Source organism: Pristiophorus japonicus, unplaced genomic scaffold (genome assembly GCF_044704955.1).
Source record: "Pristiophorus japonicus isolate sPriJap1 unplaced genomic scaffold, sPriJap1.hap1 HAP1_SCAFFOLD_30, whole genome shotgun sequence".
Classification (NCBI taxonomy): domain Eukaryota; kingdom Metazoa; phylum Chordata; class Chondrichthyes; family Pristiophoridae; genus Pristiophorus; species Pristiophorus japonicus.
The window spans coordinates 3,581,412-3,604,621 of NW_027252779.1; positions in this window are offsets into that span (position 1 = coordinate 3,581,412).

Sequence of the window (23,210 nt, forward strand, 5' to 3'; positions counted from 1 at the left end):
TGTAAACTGCTGAATAAGTATTGTAAGGTATTAATTATTGCCTATGCTAAATAAAGCCATATAATTACACCGAATATGGTGTCAATGTTGAACAATTGAACAGATGGACAGACCCAAAAGCTACAACAATAAGCGGTCCTTGTGTTGAAATCCTGACGTGTTGTTATCTAAACGGGCTGTCCTATTGGTGATGAAAGGCCTTCTCGTTTACTGGTCAATAACTGAGGTGATGGTGGTCCTTTTTAAACGGGCAGTCAGAGTGGTAATCAACGGAATCCTCTTTAACCGGATGAGCCTTGAGGAGATGATGGGCTCTCTAATTAAACGGGAGAGACTTGAGGTGATGATGGAAATTTTCTTTTATCAGGCAGTCCATGAGGTGATGTGGGCCTTCTTTACCAGAAAGGCTTTGATGTGATGGTGGCTCTGTTTTTAAATGTGCAGTTAACATGTGCACCAGGAAGTGAAGTTCGGATGTCAGAGTTTGTTTTAAATGGATTCACTACAGCAGAAGGTTTGCCTCATTGACACGATGAGCTCGGATAGTACATGAGGGGAAATATTTGAAAATCTAGCGAAGGATCATAATTCGGTGCTAGAGCAGGAGATGTTTGCCTTGATGGGGATGGAGAAGGAGATGAGCCAAAAACAGGTGAATAGATAATTTCCGTATCAGTGACAAATAATTCCATCAGTTCCTCGGAATTGATCTTGGAGGTGTGAGTCGAAGGGATAGGGCAGAGGTGTTTAACATTATGGTTGTTAGTTTTGAAAAAAGACGGTGTCTACGTTTGCTTTCCATAATAATATTGGATATTGGATCTCGTTAGGGTGAAAGATGCATGATCTGACAGGGCTGTATTTGAAGAGCCAGCTTCGACATTCAATGAGTAAACCAGTTGTGGACCAGATACGATCAAATAATGGCCTTGGACCGAGGAGAGATACAATGGGACCTATTCCTGGGAAAATGACCAATGTAGGAGAGGGTATGAGTTTTACCAGGGAACTGGACATCAAAAATGTCAGTGAGTGAGTGGTGGAGCTGATCGAAAGCTGCTGAACTACCTTGGAAGAAGGACAAGTTAGTCAGACTGCAGTGCCCAAAAGTCGTAAGTGAATTGTGGAGAGATTGTTCACGTGCGTAGATGCAGCTAGAAGTGTTGTAGGAATGCAATAGGGGCTGTGGATGGTGATCGATTCACGAAGCTGTCGGAGATGGCCTTATATCTGAACGAAAAAAGCGAGCCGACTGAGTTGACAAGCTTGAAGAAATCAAATTGACAATCAGTGTGCTCAGACTGTTGATGAAACATTTTTATCCTTGCTCATTACTAAAGTACTTTTACAACAATGGGCCATTCTACTGTGCATCCAAAAGTGTATTTAGTTGTGCGAGGGGTGTTGGTTTGAAAGGGGTTAACTGAATGTGTTTGTTCATTGACTGTAATTGATATCAGACCCCATAGATTAATTAAATGTGTTTGTTCGTTGACTGTAATTAATTTACCTCTCCATGGACCATAATTGTATCACTGGAGAGGTTATCCCTTCTATTAATGCGGCAAACATCTCAATGTGTTGTGCCACAGTCTCGCAGAGAGCATCAACTCCGGCACTCACAGGAATCAGCGGCTCTACTGGGAGGAGAAGAATGCATTTAACAATCAGTGAGTTTACAATACTAGCGTTCGTTTCTCAGATACAAAAGATATACTACCCCATTCTGGCGGTGGTCGGAGTCCCTTGTAAGTCACTGTGTCCAGCTACTCATGTTGTAGATCATGTTTAACTGTGTGTCTGCATTATCTCATTGAGGTCACAATATCCAGAAATTAATTGACACCATGTATTCTCTCTGGATGTGGGGCTGAAAATGCTCTGTGATTCCCGAATGTGACTGTGTCACATTCACCCGTTGACTGATCAGAGGGCAGTGAAGAGAAAATATCAGCTTTTGATCTTTTCTCCATGTAGGACCTCAAAAGTAGCAATCTCGCGATTACTACCAGTGCCACGTGATAGTCAGAGTAGGAATCGCAGGATAGCGCCGATGAATACGTGGCTTGAGCAGTGGTGCAGCAGGGAGGGATTCAAATTCCTGCGGCATTGGGACCGGTTCTGGGGGAGGTGGGACCAATAAAAACCGGACGGTCTGCACCTGGGCAGGACCGGAACCAACGTCCTAGGGGGAGTGTTTGCGAGTGCATTTGGGGAGGTTTTAAACTAATATGGCAGGGGGATGGGAACCAATGCAGGGAGACAGAGGGAAACAAAAAGGAGGCAAAAGACAGAAAGGAGATGAGGAAAAGTGGAGGGCAGAGAAACGCAAAGCAAAGAACAAAAAGGGCCACTGTACAGCAAAATTCTAAAAGGACAAGGGGTGTTAAAAAAACAAGCCTGAAGGCTTTAGTCTTAATGCAAGGAGTATCCGCAATAAGGTGGATGAATTAATTGTGCAAATAGATGTTAACAAATATGATGTGATTGGGATTACGGAGACGTGGCTCCAGGATGATCAGGGCTGGGAACTCAACATTCAGGGGTATTCAACATTCAGGAAGGATAGAATAAAAGGAAAAGGAGGTGGGGTAGCATTGCTGGTTAAAGAGGAGATTAACGCAATAGTTAGGAAAGACATTAGCTTGGATGATGTGGAATCTATATGGGTCGAGCTGCAGAACACAAAAGGGCAAAAAACGTTAGTAGGAGTTGTGTACAGACCTCCAAACAGTAATAGGGATGTTGGGGAGGGCATCAAACAGGAAATTAGGGGTGCATGCAATAAAGGTGTAGCAGTTATAATGGGTGACTTTAATATGCACATAGATTGGGCTAGCCAAACTGGGAGCAATACGGTGGAGGAGGATTTCCTGGAGTGCATAAGGGATGGTTTTCTAATCCAATATGTTGAGGAACCAACTAGGGGGGAGGCCATCTTAGACTGGGTGTTGTGTAATGAGAGAGGATTAATTAGCAATCTCATTGTACGAGGCCCCTTGGGGAAGAATGACCATAATATGGTGGAATTCTGCATTCGGATGGAGAATGAAACAGTAAATTCAGAGACCATGGTCCAGAACTTAAAGAAGGGTAACTTTTAAGGTATGAGGCATGAATTGGCTAGGATAGATTAGCGAATGATACTTAGGGGGTTGACTGTGGATGGGCAATGGCAGACATTTAGAGACCGCATGGATGAACTACAACAATTGTACATTCCTGCCTGACATAAAAATAAAAAAGGGAAGGTGGCTCAACCGTGGCTATCTAGGGAAATCAGGGATAGTATTAAAGCCAAGGAAGTGGCATACAAATTGGCCAGAAATAGCATCGAACATGGGGACTGGGAGAAATTTAGAACTCAGCAGAGGAGGACAAAGGGTTTGATTTGGGCAGGGAAAATGGAGTACGAGAAGAAGCTTGCAGGGAACATTAAGGCGGATTGCAAAAGTTTCTATAGGTATGTAAAGAGAAAAAGGTTAGTAAAGTTAAACGTAGGTCCCCTACAGTCAGAATCAGGGGAAGTCATAACGGGGAACAAAGAAATGGCAGACCAATTGAAAAGTACATTGGTTCGGTATTCACTAAGGAGGATACAAACAACCTTCCGGATATAAAAGGGGTCAGAGGGACTAGTAAAAAGGGGTAACAGAGAGAAATCTTTATAAGTCGGGAAATTGTGTTGGGGAAATTGATGGGATTGAAGGCCGATAAATCCCCAGGGCCTGATGGACTGTATCCCAGAGTACTTAAGGAAGTGGCCTTGGAAATAGCGGATGTATTGACAGTCATTTTCCAACATTCCATTGACTGTGGATCAGTTCCTATGGAGTGGAGGGTAGCCAATGTAACCCCACTTTTTAAAAAAGGAGCGAGAGAGAAAACAGGGAATATAGACCGGTCAGCCTGACCTCAGTAGTGGGTAAAATGATGGAATCAATTATTAAGGATGTCATAGCAGTGCATCTGGAAAATGGTGACATAATAGGTCCAAGTCAGCATGGATTTGTGAAAGGGAAATCATGCTTGACAAATCTTCTGGAATTTTTTGAGGGTGTTTCCAGTAAAGTGGACAATGGGTAAAGAGTTGATGTGGTATATTTGGACTTTCAGAAAGTTTTCGACAAAGTCCCACACAAGAGATTAATGTGCAGAGTTACAGCACATGGGATTGGGGGTAGTGTGCTGACGTGGAATGAGAACTGGTTGTCAGACAGGAAACAAAGAGTAGGAGTAAACGGGTACTTTTCAGAATGGCAGGCAGTGACTAATGGGGTGCCGCAAGGTTTTGTGCTGGGGCTCCAGCTGTTTGCATTGTACATTAATGATTTGGACGAGGGGATTAAATGCAGTATCTCCAAATTTGCGGATGATACTAAGTTGGGTGGCAGTGTGAGCTGCGAGGAGGATGCTATTAGGCTGCAGAGTGACTTGGATAGGTTAGGTGAGTGGGCAAATGCATGGCAGATGAAGTATAAAATGGATAAATGTGAGGTTATCCACTTTGGTGGTAAAAACAGAGAGACAGACTATTATCTGAATGGTGACAGATTAAGAAAAGGGAAGGTGCAACGAGACCTGGGTGTCATGGTACATCAGTCATTGAAGGTTAGCATGCAGGTACAGCAGGCGGTTAAGAAAGCAAATAGCATGTTGGCCTTCATAGCGAGGGGATTTGAATACAGGGTCAGCGAGGTTTTGCTACAGTTCTACATGGCCTTGGTGAGGCCGCACCTGGAGTATTGTGCACAGTTTTGGTCTTCCAACTTGAGGAAGGACATACTTGCTATTGAGGGAGTGCAGCGAAGATTCACCAGACTGATTCCCGGGATGGCGGCACTGACCTATCAAGAAAGACTGGATCAACTGGGCTTGTATTCACTGGAGTTCAGAAGAATGAGAGGGGACCTCATGGAAACTTTTAAAATTCTGACGGGTTTAGACAGGTTAGATGCAGGAAGAATGTTCCCAATGTTGGGGAAGTCCAGAACCATGGGACACAGCCTAAGGATAAGGGGTAAGCCATTTAGGACCGAGATGAGGAGAACCTTCTTCACCCAGAGAATGGTGAACCTGTGGAATTCTCTACCACAGAAAGTAGTTGAGGCCAATTCATTAAATATATTCAAAAGGGAGTTAGATGAAGTCCTTACTACTCGGGGGATCAAGGGTTATGGCGAGAAAGCAGGAAGGGGGTACTGAAGTTTCATGTTCAGCCATGAACTCATTGAATGGCGGTGCAGGCTAGAAGGGCTGAATGGCCTGCTCCTGCACCTATTTTCTATGTTTCTATGTGAATGGGTCTGATAGAGAACTGACTCGTTTGTTAATTTCCAGCACAAGCAATCTCACTGGATGATTGTCTTCGAGTCTGTGTCTGCAGAGCGCATTCAATTCAAATGGACAGATGTGTTCATCGGATTCCAGAATCGATCACCGTGCATTGGGAACAGTGAATTGTTCCAAGTGGGGGAAGCCAGTCGTGGCAGAAAGCTCAGAAACACAACGCGAATGTTCGATAATGTCCATCTTGATCCAGATCCAGTCTGATGATCCTCTGTGCACAATCTATTTCCATCATAAGCCATTGTTCTGGGAGGTTAGGACGGGATAACATATTCATTCGTGATTGTATGTGTCTCCAGTTATAGATCAATGGATTGATTTCCGATCGTATCTGTGAACAAGGAATCCCCCACTCCGTGTCCATCAAGCACGGTTCAGGTGATTCTCTCAATGAGACCTCTTCTGAAACTTCCGCATCTCTTGCTCTGCTTCCATGCAACTGATTCTTGTTGATTGTTAGGGAGTACAATGAATGGTGAGATCACTTTATTGATGCAAATTCACCACGTCACTTGGAGTTCCATCAAATCTCAACCACAGATAAAGAACTCTGGGTTAGCGCTGATGTAGTTGGGTTCTGATATTTAATTAAATCTCAACCACCGATATAGAACTCTGGGTAAACAAATCGTCTAATTGGATGCAGAGATTTTAACACACCACGAGGTGGTTAATTTAATCTATGTTATATTAAACACAATCAGAACCATTTCTAATCACACAGCAGCAGACAGCTTGAACTTTGCGCCACCTTTTAAATCGAGCGCTTGGAATTCGCTGGCGGTAAAACACTACGGCCCATTGCCTTCACATTACTGTGGGGTGTATAAGGCTGGAATGGTTCCACATTGCCCATTTTACACCAGCACATATAGATATAAACAGACAGAGCATTTGCGGAGAGAAGGAAACGTCAGGTGCGGGCCATCCTCAAAACAGGACTGGTCATAGTATTCGAACATTTATAGTCGAGATTATGTGGAACCATTTGGAGGATCGGTGATTTGAAAGTCGTCTAAAATATTATTTAATAATGTGTTATTTTCACTGGATGTAAAATGTCAGATTTAAGTGCATGTGGAAGCATTGCTCTGTTTTGTTACATGCTTTCACACCAGATTAATATGATAAATATTTTTCCCTTCCTAACCTCAAACAATATCTTTTTGTGCACTGATACCGCATAGGAATGCCTTAATCATTCGGCTCAAAGAGAATGACAGCCCAGTTTACACACAATATCCAAACTCGCTTTACTCCTTTATATTTTGTTCAGGCTCTTCGGGTCTATCTCAAGGGTCAATGACTCAGTCTTCGCCGGTCACTGACTTACTGTCCCCTGGTCACTGACTCACTCTCCCTGGTTAATGATTCATTCTCTCCTGGTCACTGACTCACTCTCCCCGGTAAGTGACTCACTCTCCCTGGTTACTGATTCACTCTCCCCCAGTCACTGAATCACACTCCCTGGTCACTGATTTATTCTCCTCCGGTCACTGACTCACTCTCACCGGACGCACTCCTGTAATTGCTGCCGGAGATTCTCCGAATCATCCGCTGTATTAGGGCACATAATGACCCACCCAGACATTTCAGGCAAAGTCCAATTACCGAAACTAACTCCTGATTGGGTGCAGACTGGGAACAGAATCCCAGAAGGTCGATGGGTCCAGGGTTTCTGCAGCAGCAGGCAATGATTCAACACACCTGGAGATGAGGGCGAAAGCCACTTCAGTATTGATCCCCTGATTAGAGGGCACATACTCTTGCAATATTAAATCCCATTCCCGGGTTCCGTTTATCATTCATTGCTGATTCGTGAGTTGCACAGTTTGCATTGTACATGCTGTCTCCAGCAGAAAGCCCTTCTCAGGAACATTGTTAAATTCTACACTGGAAGCAGTAAAAAGTGTAGCAATTTTACTCCAACACCATCAACCCGCTGAATTCACTTTCGACCTGTTGTGTTAATTTTCTGTTGATTTCCCTTCCTCACAGCTAACTCAATGAAGATTGTCATCCTATCTCGGGGAAAATGCGGACTCTCCAAATCTGTCACTTGCTACTTGGTGGCCATGGCAGCGGCGGATCTGCTGGTCGTTATCACTGACCTGATATTGAGGCAGATTCCAATTGGTCATCGTCTGGATTTTTTGCGGGGAATCCCCGTGTGTAATATCCACGCCGTCTTGCTTTATGCAGCCACAGACTGTTCTCTCTGGTTCACCCTCATTTTCAATTTTGATCGATTCGTGGCAGTTTGTTGCCAGAAGCTGAAAACGAAATATTGCACTGAGAAAACCGCGGTTGTGGTTCTTGGGACAGTGACTGTGTTAAGCTGTTTAAAGAATATTTTCTGGTACTTTATGTGTTTACCTTGGTACTCGTTTACCAATACCCGCTGGTTCTGTTACGTGAGTGTTATTTTATGGTTTCACATTTGTGGGCAACACTCGAGCTTGTTCATTCTATTCTTACCCCTTGCATCCCATTTGTTCTGATTCTGCTACTCAATGCTTTAACCATCAGACACATTTTAGTGGCCAGCAGAGCCCGCAGGAGACTCCGGGATCACAGCAGTGAGGGGATTCCCAGTGACATAAAGAAGGAGCGGCCAAGGAAATCAATCATTTTACTGCTCATTATTTCAGGGAATTTAATTCTGTTATGGGCTGTGTTTATGTATTTTTATATTTGGAACCGGTTGCGGTATTTAGTTTATGATACTCTACACCTACCTTTTGACATGAAATAAATATGATTCATGCTCCAGCTCCTGAGTTGCTGCACAAACACTTGTATTTATGCCGTGACCCAGAATAAGTTCAGAGAGCAGTTGCAGAATGTGGTGAAATGTCCGTTTCCCGAATTGTTAAAATCTTTAAATGGTGAGACTGAATGTAGAAGATGCAGCATCCGAAATAAACATGATGTACGGAAAGGAGCGAATCAGGAAAAGGCATCGTGAATATCCACAGTTTCACATGTAGAAAACAGAATTACTCAATATAGATGACATTGCGGCAGAAAGGAAACGTTACCTGATGTGGGGACGTCGAGGTTTAACACAATCACATATTGCACAGACGTAGTTAGCACGGGTTGACAGAATAGCATCACATCACGAGTACATAATTAACCTGATAAAATACACAACACACCTGAACCTTTCAGGAATTTCGTTCGAGAGAGCATGAATATTCAAGACGATAACGTTCGGACATGCGCTGAAATAGTTTGTAGGATTATATAGCACATAAGCAGGTGATTCGGACCATCGTGCATTTGCCAGCTCATTGAAAGAGATATAAAATTAGTCCCACGCAGCTGGTCTTGCCCCATAGTTTTCATAATTTTATCTATCAAATATTTATCCAATTCCTTCGTGAATGAGAGTATTGAAGCCGGATTATCCATCCTTTCAGTCTCGTCATTCACGATAATAATTCGAGGTGTACAAAAAACTCCTCATTTGCCCATTAGATTTCTTGTCAAGAATTTAAATCTGTGTCCGCTGGTTACCAAGACCCCAGCCAGTGGAAACAATTTTCCAATAACTGCTATGCCGACACCGTTCATGATTAAATCTACACAAATCTTCTCGGTTCTGCGAAGTAACAGGTCCCCGAATTCCTACAGCCCCGTTTAAATTGTACCATTTAGTTTATATTACTTCTCCTCATTTGTCCCTACAATATGCTTCACTCTGCAATTCTCTGCTTTAACTGTCCACTGCCATGTTTCTGTTGAAGTCACTGGCCTGACGATGTCCTCCTGCCTTCTGGTATGTTCCTCTCATTTTACTACTTGCAACTTTGTGACATTTGCAAACTTTGATATTCCGTCCTCAGGACTCAATTTCAGTAAATTAATAATGATCTTAAAGGTGCAGTGGTCCCAACAGCGCCACCCGGCTGATACCATCGTGTACTTATCCGTTGTCCAAATAACAAAAGTTCGCCACTACTTTCTGCTTTCTGTCACTCGGCGGATTTCGAATCTATGCAGCCACTGTCCCTTTAATGCCATGGACTTCAATTTTGCCAGCAAATCTGCTATGCGGCATTTCATCAAGTGTCTTTTGAAAATTCATCAATTCAGTCAAGCATGATTTGTCTTTGACAAATTAGACTAGCATGAGCAGTAAAGACCAAAAGTTTATAACACCAGATGAATCATTTGCAGGTGAAGAATTTTCAGTACCATGCACAAGGACACTGCAATTAAAGAATTGTATCAATTATTTGACAAATAAACTGTATTAATGTGACACCTCAATCCTGAAATTTGGGCTAAGCGTAAGTATGATTGACTATCCCATAGACCGAACATAATTGGCGACCGTTTCAATACTGGGAATAATTAAGTATTTCATTGTCTGATGTGTTGACTGCCATCTCTAGTCAGACAGTTCCATGGAGAGCAGATTCTGGAATATGGAATATCTAGGCGAATATATAGATGCACATTCGACGTAGCATGGTGGGATAACTATGAGTGTTAGTAATCTCACGGGAAATATATCCATGAGTGAGTTAGACTGGATCCTGGGTACCGGAAAAACCAAGGTTCCTGTGTTACAAGAGAAGGTTTTCAACCCTAAGATTCTATCCGAATCTAATCAGCTTCACAGAAAGGAGAGCAGCGACAGAGAAGCGAGCGTGTGGAGGCCTATAAAGGCCAGCTGGTGCAGCTGCAGCAGGGTGAGAAGGCAAAAAAGAAGTCGAAAGACATCGAAAGGTGACGTCACAGCCAAGGGGATAAGTGATTGGCTGGTGATTGGTAAGTAGATTTTCTTGTTCATTTCATTATCAGTAATTAACCTACAACATTGTTGTTCCCAATTTAAGTTTATCTAAGGGTTAAGTTATCTAAGGGACAGCTCAGACAACTGTTATGCTCCTCCTGTAGTACGTGGGAAGTCAGGGACGCTTCCGCTGTCCCTGCTGACTACATGTGCGGGAAGTCCTGCAGCTCCTGACGGACTGCATTGCGGCACTGGAGCTGCGGGTTGATGAACTCTGGATCATCCACAACACTGATAATGACGTGAATAGCACGTTTAGTGAGTTGGTCTTGCCGCAGGTAAAGCGTACATGGCCAAATAGGGAATTGCTGACAAACAGGAAGTGCAGTGCAATGAAGGTAGTGCAGGGGGCTCTCCGCTCATCCTCCTGCAAAACAGATACACCACTTTGGGTACTCTTGAGTGCGATGACTCATCAGGGGAACACAGCAGCAGCCAAATTCACGGCACCGTGGGTGACACTGCTGCAAAGGAGGGCAGGAAAAAGAATGGGAGAGCTATGGTGATAGGAGATTCAATTGTAATGGGAATGCATACACGTTTCTGCGGCCACAACCGAGATTCCAGGATTATATATTGCGTCCCTGGTGCAAGGATCAAGGATGACTCGGAGCGGGTGCAGAGCATTCTGAAAAGGGAGGGTGAACAGCCAGTTGTCGTGATGCATCTCGGTATCAAAGACATAGGTAAAAAATGGGATCAGATCCTACAAGACGAATTTAGGGAGCTAGGAGCTAAATTAAAAATAGGACCTCAAAAGTAGTAATCTCAGGATTGCTACCAGTGCCACCTGCTAGTCAGAGGACGAATCGCAGGAAAGCTCTGATGAATACATGGGTTGAGGAGTGGTGCAGAAGTGAGGGTTTCAAATTCCTGCGACATTGGAACCAGTTCTGGGGGAGGTGGGACAATTACAAACCGGATGGTCTGCACCTGGGCAGGACTAGAACCAATGTCCAAGGCGGAGTGTTAGCGTGTGCTCTTCGGGAATGGTTAAACTAATATGGCAGGGGATTGGAACCTATGCAGGGAGTCAGGAGGAAGTAGAATGGGGCAGAAGCAAAAGATAGAAAGTGGAGGGGAGAGAAACCGAAGGCAAAAAGCAAAAAGGGCCATATTACAGCAAACTTCTAAAGGGGCAAAGTGTGTTAGAAAGACAAGCATGAAGGCTGTGTGCCTCAATGCGAGGAGTATTTGGAATAAAGTGGACAAATTAACTACGCAGATAGCAGTTAAAGGGCATGATGTAATTGTCATCTCGGAGACATGGCTCCAGGAGGACCAAGGCTGGTAACTCAACATCCAGGGGTATTCAACATTTAGGAAGGATAGACAGAAAGGAAAAGGAGGCGGATTGGCATTGCTGGTTAAAGAGGGAATTAATGCAATAGTAAGAAAAAACATTAGCTTGGATCATGTGTAATTGGTATGGGTGGAGCTACGGAATCCCAAGGTGAAGAAAACGCTCGTGGGAGTTGGGTACAGAACACGAAACATGAGTAGTAATGTGGGGGTCAGCATCAAACAAGAAATTAGGGGTGCATTGAATAAAGGTGCTGCAGTTATCATGGGCGACTTTAATCTACATATTGATTGAGCGAACCAAACTGGTAGCAATGCGGTGGGGATATTTCCTGGAGTGTATTAGGGATGGCTTTCTGGACCAATATGTCGAGGAACCAAGTAGGGAACTGGCAATCCTAGATTGCCTGATATGTAATGAGAAAGGACTAATTAGCAATCTTGTTGTGCGAGGCCCCTTGGTGAAGAATGACCATAACATGGTAGAATTGTTTTTTAAGATGGAGAGTGACACAGTTAATTCTGAAGCTAGTGTCCTCAACTCAAGGAAAGGTAACTTCGATGGTTTGAGGCGTGAATTGGCTAGGATAGACTGGCAAATCATACTTAACGCATTTACGGTGGATAAGCAATGGCAAACATTTAAAGATCACATGGACGAACTTCAGCAATTGTAAATTCTTGTCGAGGGTAAAAGCAACTGTGGCTAACATGGAAAATTAAGGATAATGTTAAATCCAAGGTAGAGGCATAAAAATTGGCCAGGAAAAGCAACAAACCTGAGCACTGGGAGAAATTTGGAATTCAGCAGAGGAGGACAAAGGGTTTAGTTAAGAAGGTGATAATAGAACACGAGAATAAGCTTGCCGGGTTAAAATTATTGCAAAAGCTTCCATAGATATGCGAACAGAAAAAGATTAGTGAAGAGAAACTTCGGTCCCTTGCAGTCGGATTCGGGCGAATGGATAATGGGGAACAAAGAAATGGCAGACCAATTGAAGAAATACTTTGGTTCCGTCTTCACGAAGAAAGACACAAATAACCTTCCGGAAATACTAGGGAACCGAGTGTCCAGTGAGAAGGAGGAACTGAAGGATATCCTTATTCGGTGGGAAATTGTGTTTGGGAAATTGATGGGATTGAAGGCCGATAAATCACCGTGGACTGATAGTCTGCATCCCGGAGTAATTAAGGAAGTGGCCCTCGAAATAGTGAATGCATTGGTGATCATTTTCCAACAGTCTATCGACTCTGGATCACTTCCTATGGACTGGAGGATAGCTACAGTAAGATCATTTTTTCAAAAGGGAGGGAGAGAGAAAGCGGGTAATTATAAACCGGTTAGCCTGACATCAGTGGTGCGAAAAATGTTTGAATCAACTTTTAAGGATGAAATAGCATCGCATTTGCAAAGCAGTCACAGGATCGGACCAAGTCAGCACGGATTTATGAAGGGAAAAACATGCTTGACAAATCTTCTGGAATTTTTTGAGGATGTAACTTGTAAAGTGGACAAGGGAGAAACTGTGGACGTGGTGTATTTGCACTTTCAAAAGGCTTTTGACAAGATCCCACACAAGAGATTGGTGTGCAAAATCAAAGTACATGGTATTGGGGATAATATACTGATGTGGATAAAGAACTGGTTGGCAGACATGAAGCAGAGTCGGGATAAACGGGTCATTTTCAAAATGGCAGGCAGTGACTAGCGGAGTGCCGTGGGCCTCAGTGCTGGGACCCCAGCTCTTTACAATATACATCAATGATTTGGATGAAGAAATTGAGTGTAATATCTCCAAGTTTGCAGATGACACTAAACTTTGTGGCGGTGTGAGCTGTGAGGGGGACGCTCGGAGGTTGCCGGCTGACTTAGACAGGTTAGGTCAGTGGGCAAATGCATGTCAGATGCAGTATTATGTGGATAAATGTGAAGTTATCCACTTTGGGGGCAAAAACGCGAAGTCAGAATATTATCTGCATAGCAGCAGATTTGGAAAAGGTGAGGTACAATGAGACCTGGGCGTCATGGTTCATCAGTCATTGAAATTTGGCATACAGGTACAGCAGGCGGTGAAGAAGGCAAATGGTTAGTTGCCCTTCAAAGCTAGGTGATTTGAGTATAGGAGCAGGGAGGTCTTACTGCAGTTGTAGAGAGCCTTGGCGAGGCCTCACCTGGAATATTGCATTCAGTTTTGGTCTCCTAATCTGAGGAAGGACGTTCTTGCTATTGAGAGAGTGCAGAGAAATTTCACTAGATTTAATCCCGGGATGGCAGGACTGATATATGAGAAGATACTAGATCAACTGGGCCTTTATACATTTGCGTTTAGAAGGATGAGAGGGGATCTCATAGAAACATATAAGATTCTGACGAGACAGGACAGGTAAGATGCGGGTAGAATGGCCCCGATGTTGTGGAAGTCCAGAACCAGGCGACATAGACTTAAGATTAGGTGTAGGCGATTTAGGTCTGAGATGAGGAGAAACTTCTTCACTCAGCGAGTTGTTAACCTGTGGAATGCCCTGCCGCAGAGATTTGTTGATGCCAGTTCATTGGATATATTCAAGAGGGAGTTAGATATGGCCTTTACGTCTCAGCGGATCAAGGGGTATGGACAGAAAGCAGGAAGGGGGAACTGAGGGAATGATCAGCCACGATCTTATTGAATGGTGGTGCAGGCTCGAAGGGCCGAATGGCCTAGTCCTGCACCTTTTTTCAATGTTTTCTATGTTTCTATGTGGCAGATTGGAAGAAATGATTTGCGTGAAAACTTGGGTAAGAGTGATCATTTCTGGTAAGGCTTAAATTAATAGTGGAGAAAAGTAAGGAACAATCTAGAGCAAACATTTTAAATTCGAAGGGGTAAATTTCAATGGGAGGAGAGCGGTCCTAGCCAAGGTAAAATCGAACCAATGAGTGTTAGGATGGTCTGTAACAGGACAATGGGTGATCTTTCAGGAGTAGATGCATCAGGTACAGGCTAGTGACATACCAACACGAGGTAACGAAAAGTGAACCAAAATCACGGCTCCTTGGATGACGAGGGAGTTAGAGAATATGATTGAACAAAAAAGAGGTTGTATGATGCATGTCAGGAGAATTCTTCAAGTGAGAATCAGCCCAATTGCCATAGGTTACTCGGGGAACTGAAGAGGATAGAAAAACAAAAAGCACCCAGCCCAGCCACTCCGCCCTACACCACTACAACTCCCCTTACACAAAAAGCATCTACACTCCACCCCAACAGGAGCCAGGAGAGGCAAAAACCAGATAAAAACCGAAATCAATTTCTGGAAAAAAATCTGGGATAATTGCTCTCCAACCCATCCAGGCGATCGAAACTTGTCCAGGAAATCACCCTGGCGGTATTATATTTCCTGCAGTACTTACAATTATATCTGCGCCATCCAACAAAAGGTCTTCCAGTCTAATCCCAATTACCAGCTCTAAGTACGTAATCCTGCGGGTGGGTTAATGGTGTGGAAAGATGGTGAAGTTCACAAGTAAAACTGCGTGAATCTGAAACGCTGTGGGAAGCCGGCTAGTGCAAATAGTCCGCAGTCATGCCTCCTCAATAACATACACTTTCTGTCAGCGAGTTTGGTTGGAATTCCAACAGATGCAGCACTAGCGCATAGTTGCGCAGTTCACCACCTCCGGACGTCCCAAAGCGCATCACAGCCAATGCAGCATTTTAGAATGTAGTCACTGTTGTATTGTAGGAAACGCGGCAGTCAATCTGCGCACAGCAAGCTGCCACAGACAGCATTAATGCTAATGACCAGGTAATCTGTCCTGTGTTATGTTGATTGTGGGATAAATATTGATCAGGGTGATTGGCGTCACAGTCTTATTCAATTTGCAGACAGTCATTCCTGTAAATAATGACGCAGCTGGGGACGGCAGACAACTTTCTCACTCCTTCCTTTACTGATCCCAAGAACCTTACAAGGAAGGAAGCCCATTCTTCCCAATCTAATTGAGTTCTGCTGAACAACCGCAGGTCTCACCCCATTGTTCAATCCAGTTATTTCCGAAATCATGCCTGGGATTTCACCAACACCGCTCTGCCTGGAGTCCACTCTCAGTGCTGATTATTCTCCTGATGTCAGTCCTGAAGTGTTCACTGTTAATTTTGAGCATGTTCCACCTTGGTCTTTCTCCTACAATGTAATTTCAAATGGTATTGCACAAAAGCTAATATCTTGCCTATCACTGTAATGCCATGTTACAGATGCCTACATTCTAAACTGTCCAGGATATCGATTTGCAAACCCTGCGGGTATGGTTAAAATCCACCCGCCTCCCTGTCCCCCCACGCATGTTCTGCAGGATCGGCGAGCGTTGGGTAATGTTGCTCCCTCCACTGGCCGCTGTGCAGTACTACAACACCTTGCGCAGCTGCTCTCTCCTCTGTCTCCCTGAAGTTCAAAGGTCAGGAAGTCAAGCCGGTGAAGACAGTCAATGGAATACTGCCCTTCATTTGGCGAGGCATAGAACACAACAGCAAGGACGTTATGCTGGAATATATAAAACACTGTTCAGGTCGTTGCTGGGGTACTGTGTGCAGTTCTTGTCACCAGATTACAGGAATGATGTGATTGCACTGTAAAGGATGCAGAGGAGATTTACAAGAATGTTGCCGGTACTGGAGAATTTTGGCAATGAGCAAAACATTGGAGATGCTGGTCTGTTTCCTTTGTAACTAAGTAGACTGAGGGGTGACCTGATTGAGGTATTTAATATTATGAAGGGCCTGGTAAGAGAGAATAGGAAGGACCTAATTCCTTCGACAGATCGATGATCCAGCAAGGGATATAGATTTAAAGTAACTGGGTGGAGATTTAGAGGAGACATGAGGGCAAATTTCTTCAGCCCGAGTGTGGCAGTATCTGGAAGAATGGTAAAGGCAGAAAGCATCATCACATTTTAAAAACACTTGGATGTTCACTTGAAGTGCCGTAGCGTACAGGCCTAGGGACCAGAGTTGGAAGGTGGCATTAGGCTAGATAGCTCTTGGTCGGCCGATGTGGAAACTATTTGCTGAAATAGCCTCTTTCTTGATGTAAATTTTAATTATTCTATCATCCTGTACAGTACTACAGCATCTGCGACAGATGCTCCCTCCTTTGGCCACTCTCCAGTATTGCACCACCTGGTACTGCTGCTCCCTCATCTGGGCGCAATACAATACTGCACCATCTGATACTGCTGCACCATCCTCTGGCTGCTGCACAGTATTGCACCTCCTGATACAGCTGCTCCCTCCTCTGGGCGCAATATAGTACTGCGACACCTGATACTGCTGCACCATCATCTAGCCGCTACGCAGTATTGCAAAACCTGCTCCTTCCAACCCTGGCAACATTGCGCTGAAAATGCAGCCCGTTTGCACAGATCATCAATGTTGTAAATGAACTGTCAGCTTCTGTTGGTGAAGCCAGTTTTTGAATTGCCATTACATCAGGGCAGAGATTTTTTGAAACTATCGGCTGTACAAGAGATCCCTCCCACGCAGGAGAAATTCTCAACCAGTGTATAAATGTACTGGGTTAGAACTCCACCCTGCCATCATGTCATAACAACACGATTTACACCTAACCCAGATTCTACATCCTTTGGGCCACGACCACTTACTGAGGCAGGGTGAACTGGTCCCATTTTATTATCAGTGTCCATTTGTATAATAGATATTTTCTTACTTCATTGAGCAAGATGGTCCTTCAGCATCCACGTCACGACGCATCGGACACGTGAGCTAATTAAAATGAACATAGCTCGAGTTTGGACGATAAATGCAACTTTAGGATTCATAGGCAAATAGACAAGTGTAACCGACGGTCTAAATCTCCAACAGAGAATGGCGGGTAGCTGATAGATATTTGTGAGATGCTGTGAGATTTTATTTTGAATTGGCTCAATGGATTAAATGGTTAAAGCAGGAGCACCCGGATCGTATTCTCAGCGGGCGTGTGTTGAACATATGTTGTTTATATTGTCTGCGAATGTCAGCAACAAATAATAAACCAATGGTGGAGTGATTAAACTTCGAGATACTAAAGAGGCCAAAATTAGAGAAGCGCAGATATCTTGTGGGGTTGTGGGGCTGGAGGAGATTATAGAGATAGTGAGGGGCGATGCCACAGTGGGGGAAGAGGTGGCGGGGATTTGGAAACATTTACTTCAATTTTAAAATATTTTAATAAAGGTACAGTTGACAGTTTCAGCAGCAGCTGAGCCGAGGCAGCGGTGCAGTCAGATGGAAGTGGAAATAGGTAATCTTGGTTATAGAGTGGATAGGTGGATGGAGGCTCATCTTGGGGTCCAAAGTGACACAAAAGTTGCTAACCGTCTGTTTCAGCCTCAAAAAGTTGTCTGGTGGAGTACTGGACTGGATAGCTAGGAACAGAACTTATATAATAAAGTGGAACAGCGATGCTCCTGCCTCTACTGCCGTTGTAAGGCATCTGGTCGTCTTTAAAAAGTGTAAGGCGGCTGGAAATTCCTTACATTGTGGGGGAACTTTAACTTTCGGCCACAGTATAAAATTCGCAATATGGAATTTGCCACCGATAGGCCAATTTACCTTTCCGCTGAAGTGAATGGAAGGGAAAATGTAGTGGAACCTATAATTAGCTGACAATTCGATATCACCCATTTTACATTATCACCTAAATTCAAAAGGATTACGTTTGCCGGACAATATTTTCCGCAAACGCGATCCCATTTGTCACCAGCACGATATGAGGATGGTATTATCTGCAGACTGGTTCCTGAGGCCACCCCACATTGAGCAGACCGTTATGTTTATTGCAGCTGAGGCTTTCTGTGACTTTGCCAGCCTGTTGATTATAAGTGTTTATTGCTCTTTAGCTTCGGCCTGGACTGTTGGTTCTCGCTTTAGTCAGCTCTGCTTAATGTACAATATTGGACTGGGCACGTGCATTTCCCAGTGGGAATCCCACTATTCCCATATCAAGAGGGGAGAAAGAACATGGCGGTTGTGAGTCTCTTGTAGTGAGGCATCACAAATGAAAGTTTCCACAACCTCCTGCAGAAAAAATCCAATTCAATGCAAAGGGTAATCGGACAATATTTATAATGGGTGGCACATCCACGATCACTCATTTTACACTATCTTAAAGAGTTACAATGCCAACTTGTAGCGATTGGACCATCACACCACAAACCCGCCAGTGGGAGGAGAAACCGCTTCAAATCTCTCTTCAGCCTGAATCCAAGCAGCAACATCTCCGCAGATACATCTGAGAAGCTGAGCTCCTTTCTGCTGTTGATCGCCAGCCCAGACCCTCCTGCTGCTTCAAGGCACTTCCTGCAACTTCAAAAGTGACGGCCCTCTGTAATTACCTTCAAGCTTTTAAAAGCTGCATCAACACTAAATATCACTCGCTGCCAATAGTGACGACTTAATAAGGAGTTACGTTTGCCCTCCTCAGCTTTGCATCGTTAATGAGGATTCCAGCAGGAAGCTCCAGTGGGTTAATGTTGGCAGTGCAGTGAGCGGGAGTCAGCCTTGCTCCCATCGAACCTGCCAACAAGAGGACTATTCATCACAAAATTGCAAGAGAATAAAAATAGTCAGAAGTCTGATATTTCAAGGTCAGAGCAAATTGTACATTCCATAATTGGATTTGCTTAAAACAATATTGTGCAACTTTTTGCATTTATCATCTAACTGATACCATTTAAAGTACTTATATAGGCAACAGCTCGGAATGATCAGATGTCATTTCCACATAGGCGGAAAGAGCAGTTATATAGTGGCAAAGATAAACAGTAAATGAGAATACTGACTTACAAGGAACACCACGAAGCTTGAGAATAGGGTAAAAAAAATATTCTATCTGTGCAAGCATTGGACAACCCATTTTCTATGAGAACCGATGTAGCTTGTTGGTGTTAATGACACAAAGATGAGATATCTTCAGATGAAGCCCTCATGTATATCTGAGAGCGGGCCCATGAGACAAATATATCACATACTAATTGACATTAGTTACATCCTTGGTACAATAGTGATTAGGGGTTACTTCTCATCCCAGTGGTAAGGTAAACATCACAATAAAAAAAGCTCGAATGTCACGTGATACAATGTCTTTGAAAGGTCAAAAATAACTGGTGCAGATCCTTCTGGGACGTGAACACTCACAATTGTTAATTGTGGTGCAGGAACGACGTCACATCAGAACAATGAACAGAGTAATCACAAACTGGGTTTCATTTTGCTCAACACTAAAGCACACAATTTCTTTTATGGTATATGTAGTTTTGTTTTTGATAAATACAAGTTTTATATTTCTTGATACCAAGGAATGTGAAGGTTAAACACATTTTGAAAAGAGACAAGTGTGTTTTACATTTTTCATGTTTTCTTCTCCTTGTTCATCAGGTGGCGGCTGCAAGTGATCGGGACTGTATTCCTTCTGATTTAAAACACAAATTATCAACCCGAATCACTCTCAGATCAAGTTTGTGCAGAGGAAAGCAGCATCATTATCATAGTCAGTACTCAAAACGAGGCTGAGTTGCTTCCATGCCCGAAATGGATGAGTTCACAAACATTTCAATGAAGGACATAAATTTCTGGATCCTGAATTACATATTGAAGGGTGGAAGATGCCTGTGCGTGGATTCTATTGACGTGTGGTGGCCGTTGCACACCAGCCACCACACGGGCTTGACAGAGCGAGATCTTAGTCCAGTGGCAAGGATGAAACAATTCGACTGGACATCTGCTCTGCTGCATGGACCTCCTGCGCAGACATATTGCAGTGTAGGCTGGCCTGTGCTGCCGCTGGACCATTGCTTCTTTTGGGCCCCGAACTCACGCCTTTCCAGCGCCCTGATCACATTACTCTACCATCTCTCGCCGCTCTTTCGCCCCGACATTGCCGTTCCTGCTTTGTCTCCCCATGCTACAATCACTGACCTGGACCTTGTTGACGTCACGCTTCGCTGCCGTCACCCTGCTGCACCAGCTCACACTGCTCCCAGAACCAGTACGGCTCCACACATACCTGGAAGCACGACCTGCGTCAGAACACCAGCGGCAGATCAACGCAATAAAAGGTGCGGCGTGCGGCCCAGGTTCAGCGTGGAAGGGATAACTTCAGAGGAAAGAAGCACGTTACACACAGCCCACCACACAGTGGGGTATGCAGACAACACCAATATGACATTTTCCGATTTTACAGTCCAGCCCTCATGTCACCACTTTGAATGGAATTGCACATGGTTTGCCATCAATTTGTGCTGCTTCTGGACCCCATCACGAACTTGATTGTCTCATTTCACATAGAACGCGTACAGAGAGCACATAGAAAAGGAAATTATAAATTAAATGACTCAGATTGCAAAGTGCTGCAATACAGACAGACCTGCGGGGCCTTGTGCATGAAACACGAAAAGTTAATATGTAGATACACAAAGTAATCAGGAAGGCAAATGGAATGTTGGCCTTTATTGCAAGCGGGACAGAACATAAAAGCGGAAAAGTCCTGTTACAACTGTACAGGATATTGGTGAGGCCACACCTGGAGTACTGCATTGAGTTTTGTTCTCCGTATTTAAAGAAGGATATCCTAGCATTGGAGGATGTACAGAGACGGTTCATTACGTTGATTCCGAAGTTGAGGGAGTTGACTTATGAAGATAGGTTGAGTAAGTTGGGTCTATACTCCTTGGAGTTCAGAAGAATGAGAATGATCTTATTGAAACATAAGATAATGAGACGGCTCGACAAGGCGGATGCAGAGAGGATATTTCTAAAGCTAGGGGACACTATCTCAGAATAAGGGGTTGCCCATTTAAAACTAAGATGAGGAGAAATGTCTTATTTCAAAGGGTTTTAAATCTATGGAATTTTCTGCCGCAGACAGCTGTGGAGGCTGGGTTATTGAATATATTTAAGACGGAAATAGACAGATTGTTGAGCTATTACAGAGTATAGGTTTACGGGGAGTGGGCTGCCAAGTGTAGCTGAGTCCAGGACCAGATAAGCCATGAGCTTATTGAATGGTGGAGCAGGCTGGAGACTCAAAAGGCCTACTCCTGCTCCTATTTCTTATGTACTCACATTCTTATTTCACCTCATTAGAATTGGCTGATTTAAAGTCAGGCCCCAGATATGAAAAAACAAAGGCTAACCCACTGTAACAGCACCTGTTCCCGTTCTAAACTTTATCTCCAATACCGATAATGATCTTTCTGATGATTAATACTGCAGCCACAGCTTTTCTATACAGAAATCATTATTTTTGTGAACAGATAGCATGAAATACGATGAACAAAATGTGAATTGTTGACTAAGTTTAGTAATGAATTTATCATTGAGTTCTGTTCAGTAGATTACGGAATTCAGTACTCATAACAAACTTATATAGGATTACATAGCAGCTACACCACAGAAATGAGCCATTAGTTCGAACCAGTACATGCCAATATTTATGCTCCACTCGAGTCTCCTCCCGGCTTTCCACATCTAAATCTATCAGCATAAACCTATATTTCCATCTCCCTCATATGCTTGTCCATCCTACCCTTAAGTGCATCTGTACTACTCGAATCCACACACCTGTGGTAGCGAGTTCCACCTTCTCACCAATCTATGGGTGCAGGAGTTTCCTCGGAATTCCCTATTGGGGTTTTTGTGACTATCTTTTATTGATGGATTATAGTTTTGATCTTCCACAAAAGTAGAAACATTTTCTCTGTATCCATTTTATCAAAACCTTTTATAATTTGAAAACCTCTATTAAGTCATCTTTCAGCTTGTTTTTTTCAAGAGAAAATAGACACAGCCTTTCCTGATATGTATACCCTCGCATTGCTTATATCATCATTGTAAACCATCTCAGCAGTGCCTCTACATTATTTTTATAATATGGCAGCCAGAACTGTACGCAATCCTCAGAGTGTGCTCTAACCAAGCTTTGATATTGGTTTAGCATAACTTTCCTAGTTTTCAAATCTATATCGCTAGAAAAAAACCCTAGTGCTTCGTTTGCTTTCCTTATTGTCTTGCTAACCTGTGTCAGAATTTCTATCAATTTGTGTACTTGTACTCTGACATCCCTTTCTTCTTCTACCCTACCCGGACTTCACCCTCCAAATAAAAAGTGACCTGCCTATATTTCGTACCAAAATGAACTACCTCACATTTATCTGCGTTAAACTTCATTTCCCAATTATATGCCCTTTCTGCAAGTTTATTAATGTGCTCTTGTAATTTGTTGCAGTCCTCCTCAGTAATGACTACTCCCCCCACCCCACCCCCACCTCACAATTTGGAGCTATCTGCCAATTTATAAATTGTGTTTTTGATTCCAAAGTCTAATTCATTGATATAAATTGTGAACAACAGTGGTCCCAGCCCTGATTCTTGTGGAGCACCATTAAAAACCTTCAGCGACTTTGAATAGCTACCCATACTCTCGGTTTACGGTCCTGAAGTCATCTAGCTATTCGTTCTGCTACTTGTTCACTGACTCTGCTTTCTCTGACCATGTCCATCAGTCTAATATGTGGTATATTGTCGAAGACGTGTTGGAAATCTAAATAAATTATATCCACTTCATTAACGTTGTCGTCTCTCTGTTACCTCTTAGAAACATCAATGAGGTTCGTCCCTTTAGAAAACAATGCTGACTATTTGTTATTACATTTTTGGTTTCTAGATGTTATTCTATTTTCTCCATTAATAGGGATTCAGCTATTTTTTCTGCCACTGGT